The sequence below is a fragment of the Carassius auratus genome, unplaced genomic scaffold, assembly GCF_003368295.1.
Source record: "Carassius auratus strain Wakin unplaced genomic scaffold, ASM336829v1 scaf_tig00044613, whole genome shotgun sequence".
Classification (NCBI taxonomy): domain Eukaryota; kingdom Metazoa; phylum Chordata; class Actinopteri; order Cypriniformes; family Cyprinidae; genus Carassius; species Carassius auratus.
The window spans coordinates 110001-117500 of NW_020526839.1; positions in this window are offsets into that span (position 1 = coordinate 110001).

The following is a 7500-nucleotide window of genomic DNA, read 5'->3' on the forward strand; positions in this document are numbered from 1 at the left end:
TTTTTTTTTTTTTTTTTTTTAATGAAAGATTATTATATCATTCGTGAAATTTTCCAAAAAGATTAAAGCACCTGGTATCCCCAGGCAGTCTCCCATCCATGTACTAACCAGGCCCAAACCTGCAAATATTCAGAGATTGGGCATTGACTCTATTTTTTGGCAAAATTATTATATACTAAGTGAAAAATGTCCAAAAAGCTTACAGCACCTGGTATTCCCAGGCGGTCTCCCATCCAAGTACTAACCAGCAGACATGGGGACTTGTGACTTGGTGACTTGGACTCGAGTCGACTCGAGTCGCTATTTTTAGGACTTGAGACTTGACTCGGACTTGGAAGTTAAAGACTCGGGACTTGACTTGACTTGAGACACGATGACTTGAATGACTTGAGTGTTAATCACATCATGTTTTCAGTTTGAATATAAAATATATAAATTATTTTTTAAAATAAAGTTGATTACTCAGCTGGAGCGCAGGCTGAGGTCGTGACTGGATCAGGACACTATCATCAGTAATGCCCTCTCTACCTTACACACACCACGCCCACTTAAATCAGATATCACATCACATCGACATGTCAGCCTGAGAGGTACAGAGGGTCATCGCTTTTGTCTTCAATAGTTCGCGCCTAAAAACGCGTGGAAAACGCTAGTCGCGCCGCTTTCTCCTTCTTTCCAAAGCGCTCGGACAGAAGTGCTCCTGGGGCGTCTGTCGTTGCTAAGCATCCATGACACGCTCTCTCTCAATGAAGACGCTGAAATTTCAGCAAAGTATAAATGGATTTGCAGCACTAAAAATCGCTCGCAGTAGCTCTGCTACTAAATTCATTTCAAAATGGCAATCCATATACAGCTATGAACAGCTGTTCCTTCATCTTAGCTGAGCTGTCAACGTTGATACGGGAAAGGATGAAGCTGATTGGTTAGTTATTGTCACATGACCTGGGGGCGCTTGCGGCATTCTGAAAAGTTTAGATGTTTTTAACTCGATGCGGCTATCATTATGAGCGCGCATAACGCTAGTGAAGGGAAGTTCGGATCATTTTACCGACTCGGACTTTTGAGTCTCGTTCAGCAAAATGAACGAATCTTTTTTCGAGTCATTTCGTTCATTTCGTTCATTTTAGTAAAATGTTATTAAAATATTAAGTGCTACCTCCCCAACACATCTAGTACTTACGCAAAGATGATCACACGACAAACAATACAAAAATAAAATGCTATGAGATAAAGAAAAAAATACTCATTCTTTACCTGGGTCTTCAGTCTGTGATTAGCTCATCTCACCTCTTATCTGACAAGAAGTCTTCAGGTTTAAGTCATTCCTTAATCACGTGACAGCCCCATACGCAAAACTAACGCGGTCTTGAGCCGGAAAGAGAATTGATTAGTTCATCTCATGAGTCTTTCGGGTCGAGTTTGACTCGTTCCTTAATCACGTGACAGACCCATACGCGAAACTAACGCGGTCTTGAGCCGGAAAGAGAATTGATTAGTTCATCTCATGAGTCTATCGGGTCGAGTTTGACTCGTTCCTTAATCACGTGACAGCCCCATACGCAAAACTAACGCGGTCTTGAGCCGGAAAGAGAATTGATTAGTTCATCTCATGAGTCTTTCGGGTCGAGTTTGACTCGTTCCTTAATCACGTGACAGCCCCATACGCGAAACCAATGCGGTGAGCCGGAAAGAGAATTGATTAGTTCATCTCATGAGTCTTTCGGGTCGAGTTTGACTCGTTCCTTAATCACGTGACAGCCCCATGCGCTATTTCTGACATTTGTCACTGTGTTTTTGTTACTGTTTGTTGAGGATCTGTGGTTTGTTATTATTTTATAAATAAATAAAACCCTGTTATAAATAAAATTTTGATTAATTTGTCTTCTTGACTGTCTATCGGTAAATAAACACTAGGCTATATAATAATATAATAATCCAAGCTTACAATAAAAAGTATTTATAGACTAGTTTGTTCATTTTTACTCCAATTTTGAGTTTGCTGGTATAATAATTGCTTTTCCTAGGCAGACTTGACATATTGGTGTAATATATGTATAAGAAGATTGCTCAAAAAAGGACATAATGACATACATTAAAAGCAAATAACATTTTGAATTTGAATTATTAATGTTAAAGACAAATGTTAAAGACATTAAGGTTATGATAACTTCAGCTTTAACAGTTTTAACCCAGCTCAGAGTGAGGAGTTTCAGATCCTGGTTCACTGCCAGTGCAGGGGCCATGTTTTGGGAAGACTTTGACGAGAGGGTAGCAAGCTTGAGGCCTTCTGCTACCTCTTCTGAGACCTCAGATGCTATGATGGCCAACCTTGCAGAGCCACTCTTACCCCGCACATCAGACCCTCTGGCCTGGTGGAGGAGATGTTCACCAGTATACACAAGCCTTTCTGAAGTCACAAAGACAAGACTTTGCATTGTGGCCACATCCGTGCCATCTGAATTTTTTTTTTCTAAAACTGGGCAGATTATCTCAGATAGAAGAACTCACAGACTCAGCCCATCCAAGGTCAGGGAGCTTGTTGTTTTTTTAATAATGTAAACATGCCTTAAAGCAAGTCCTAAAAATATAGCCACAGTGTGTTATTTATTTTAAAGCTTATTTATTTTTATTTATTTAGAAAAAGACTAGCTTGTTGTGCAATATTTTTGTTGTTGTGATTTTAAAAGGTAATTTGTTATTGTTATAAGGCTCCATTGCTTTAGTATCTCTTAATTTTCATTTATTTTTTATTCAAATGGTTTAAAATTATTTTGGGAATAGCTTGTTGTGCAATATTTAGTTTTTCTTTTTTTTATATATTGTACTTTTAAAGTTCATTTGTTAAGGTTATTAGACCCTGTGGCTTTATTATCTTTTCATTTTAATTTCATTTTTAATTATTTACATTTTTATTATTTTAATTTATTTTGGAATAGTTGTCCTCTTTGTTAAAAAGCTTTTCTGTAATAAACAATAAACAACTATTCAAAAGTATGTACAGTGTTTTTAATGTTTATAAAGTGTCATATGTTACAAAAGTATGGTTTACACAGACAATCTGATTTAATAACTGCACAACTAAACAAAAACAAACAGACAGAAAAAAAGATCAACATTTTAAGCATAACCAACTCTTTATTTCCACATTCAGTGTTATGGAAAAGTACCACCATGACAGAAATTAAAAACAACAATTTGAAACCAGAAATGCATCACGTTACTGTAAGAGTAAATAATACTAATAATAAATAAGTACTACGCACCCATTTTGTAAGGAAAGTTGTAAATGAACTAATTACTCTAGCCAATGTTGTCACACAGTACAAAAGAACGAAAAACCCGAAGAACCGAAAGATGAACTATTCAATTATCTGCATTCTTTTACTGTCAGTGTCTATGGTTTTAGCGTATGGGGCTGTCACGTGATTAAGGAACGACTCGACCCGAAGACTCATGAGATGAACTAATCAATTCTCTTTCCGGCTCAAATTGCATTGGGTTTAACGTATTGGGCTGTCACGTGATTGAGGAACGAGTCAAAAACCCGATAGACTCGAACTATGAACTAATCAATTCTCTTTCCGGCTCATGCTGCATTGGGTTTAATGTATTGGGCTGTCACGTGATTGAGGAACGAGTCAAAAACCCGATAGACTCGAACTATGAACTAATCAATTCTCTTTCCGGCTCATGCTGCATTGGGTTTAACGTATTGGGCTGTCACGTGATTGAGGAACGAGTCAAAAACCCGATAGACTCGAACTATGAACTAATCAATTCTCTTTCCGGCTCAAGACTGCATTGAATGACAGGTGAATTACTACTACTAGAACAGAACCCATAGAATAATGCGCATGCGCGACTGAACGAATCACTCCCCGAGACGACTCGTTCTTCCCGAGTCACATTAAAGATTCGTTCAAAATGAACGAATCGTTCAAGAACGACACATCACTACATAACGCGCGCCTACATTGGAAATAACGAACTTGCGCGCGCAAAAGACGTGATGTGAACGGCCCCTAATGATCCGCTAGCAGGCCTTCAAAAAAACGCATTCCAGGGGCGGCGCTAGGGCTGGGCTAAGGGGGCATAAGCCCCGAATATTTTGTTACCTTGTCTTTCTCATAGAGCAAAACAATTAATCAGAAAAACTAATGTAGCTGCCGCGATTACCCAATCATGAGAAGTGCATATATATATATATATATATATATATATATATATATATATATATATATACAGTACAGAATATAAATATGACGTATTTTAAGTTGTTTCATACTTTTTTGTTATGTACAGTACAGACCAAAAGTTTGGACACACCTTCTCATTCAAAGAGTTTTCTTTATTTTCATGAATATGAAAATTGTAGTCACACTGAAGGCATCAAGGGCTATTTGACCAAGAAGGAGAGTGATGAGATGACCTGGCCTCCACAGTCACCGGACCTGAACCCAATCGAGATGGTTTAAGGGTGAGCTGGACCACAGACAAAAGGCAAAAGGGCCAACAAGTGCTAAGCATCTCTTGGGGAACTCCTTCAAGACTGTTGGAAGACCATTTCAGGTGACTACCTCTTGAAGCTCATCAAGAGAATGCCAAGAGTGTGCAAAGCAGTAATCAAAACAAAAAGTGGCTACTTTGAAGAACCAAGAATATTACATATTTTTGGTTGTTTCACACTTTTTTGTTATGTATATAATTCCATATATAATTCCACATGTGTTAATTCATAGTTTTGATGCCTTCAGTGTGAATCTACAATTTTCATAGTCATGAAAATAAAGAAAACTCTTTGAATGAGAAGGTGTGTCCAAACTTTTGGTCTGTATTGTACATAACAAAAAAGTATGAAACAACTGAAAATACGTCATATTTATATTCTATACTCTGAGAGAGAGAGAGAGAGAGAGAGAGAGAGAGAGAGAGAGAGAGGAGAAATGTAACAGTTTAATGTTGTATGTAAACTGTGTTTGAGAGAGAGAGAGATAGAGGGAGAGAGAGAGAGCGAGAGAGAGAGAGGTGTTCAGAGAGGAGTCTGTTGGATGTTTAGCTATTATTTGTTTTATGGACTCAATGTTGAAAATGTAAAACATTTCAAACACTGTTGGCAGAAGTGAAAAATAAATAATTTTAGGAAGTTACAATTTTGTTTGATTCCATGATGTATTTTACTGAACATGAGTATTTACAATGCAAATCCAAATTATTTTACTTTACTGACAGTTACTTATATCTTGTCTTTTAATTTTATTAAGATCAGATTCTGCAGGTAAAATAACAATATTAAGGTGCCTTGACTTGGACTTGACTTGACATAGCTTGTGACTTGACTTGACTTGACTTGACTTGCTCAAGAAAAAAATACTTGGGACTTACTTGAGACTTGAAGGTTAACCCTCTGGAGTCTAAGGGTATTTTTGGGGCCTTGAGAAGTTTTGTCATGCCCTGACATTTGTGCTTTTTTCAGTTTCTTATAAATATCTAAATGGGTAAAGTCTAATATCACTGTAATCAGCACAAACTGGGCTATAATAATATGTGAAATGCATGCATGTACATGATTGTATTTTTGAGAAAAAAAATGTTATGCATGGTTAGTGAAAAACTAAAAATGTTAAATCACTTGAATAAGGCAATAAAACACATACATAAAATTGGTTGCCGGAAAAGCTGAGAACTGGAGCTTGTAGCCTAGAATTTTTCTTTCTGAATGATGTGAAAATCATCTTGTTTACTCACTCACAGAAAACAATATATTGATTTAAATTTTCTAAAACACTTTTTGTTGGTAAAAGTCATATGCGAGTAGGCGTCAACTATCATGAATATCATTGTGATTTACACCTGAGAAGACAAAGGCCTGCATAATGAGCTGCATAATGAGCCTCCCATTCAACTGTGCCACTCTGAGGGAGGACTTACAAGAAAGAATGTGAGAACAAAATAAAAGTATATAATTTTATGTTTGTAGTTTATTAAGAATATATTTAATTATCCCACAACATAATTTAATATCCACTTGGGGGAGCAGTTAAACAGTTTATTAGGGACAATCAAAGCTGACTTTCAAATTTTTTGGCATCCTTTCTCTAGTCACACAATCCTTCAGAAATCATTTTAACAAACTTATTTTCTACCAAATAAACCCCATTTATTATCATTATTATTATTATTATTATTATTATTATTATTATTAATGTTGAAAAGAGCTGATAATATTTTTCAGGTTTTTTTAGGGGTAATAAATTGAAAGCATTGTTTTTACATTTGTTAGAGTTATCTCTATTTGTCACATTTATATTATTTACATCAAGCTTTTGAATGGTATAGTATTGTATATTGTTATTGAAACTTCATAATGTTTCACTTGATTATACATTTAGTCAGGAATTATAGTTTGGAAAAAGTCTAACTAGTAAAATGTTTACACGTTATGTGAAAACTAGTACAAATAAATAAAAAGAGACTTACTCATGTTTATGATCTCTGCTGAATAAAGTGCTTCATTCTTTTTTCTGAGGAAATCCATTTCTCAAATCCTCAACCACATCACATCTTTTTGGGGTGAATTAAGTCTTATTCCTGTCATCGCGAAGCAAACAGTAAAATAAAATAAAAACTTGAAGAACAGTCTGGCTGCTTTTTCTTCTGTGTGGGCGTATTCAAGCCGCGCGCTTCAGTTTGAATCTGAATAGCGCGTTCAGCGCGGGGGCGTGGTCACATTAGATATAATGAGCAGAGATATGAAAAACAGACATTGCGTTGTTTTCATATGGATTACTTTATCACAGAATATTTGTTTTCGGCAGCACTTGTTTAGTTTAAAAGTAGACATTCCAGGCTTTCTATAGATATCTCTCTCATGTCTCTTCGTTGAGTATTCACGGAGTTACAGTTCATTTTAATGAAATGTTTGTACATGACGATCAGCGGAGACAAAGACTGTAGACAGCGCACCTTGTTTGTTATCTTTATTTTATAAGTGCACAAAGGTTTTTTGTTATTATGTCTGTATCCAAAAAAAACTAGACCCTTTACAGATTCGATTGATGTATTGCTCTTATCTGTACGATTAAAACTGAGAATGTAATTTAAGTTCTTTGCGGGGTTATCAGGTGAAAATGACTCAAAACGCATATATGCGTTAATCGACTCGAAAGGGTTAAGACTTGAGACTTACTTGAGACTTGCACATGTGTGACTTGGTCCCATCTCTGCTAACCAGGCCCAAACCTGCTTAGCTTCCGAGATCAGACAAGATCGGGCATAGCCAGGTTGGTATGGCCGTAAGCGAAGTCTGCTGCAAAGAGAGGGCTATTTAAAGATCAGCCAATCTTATCGCCAGTACATTATATAAGTAGGAAAGAAAGCCCAAAAGCTTAAAGCACCTGGTATTCCTAGGCAGTCTCTCATCAAAGTACTAACCAGACCTAAACCTGCTAAGATTCAGAGATCGGGCATCGACTCTTTTTTTTTTTTTTTTTTTTTTAATGA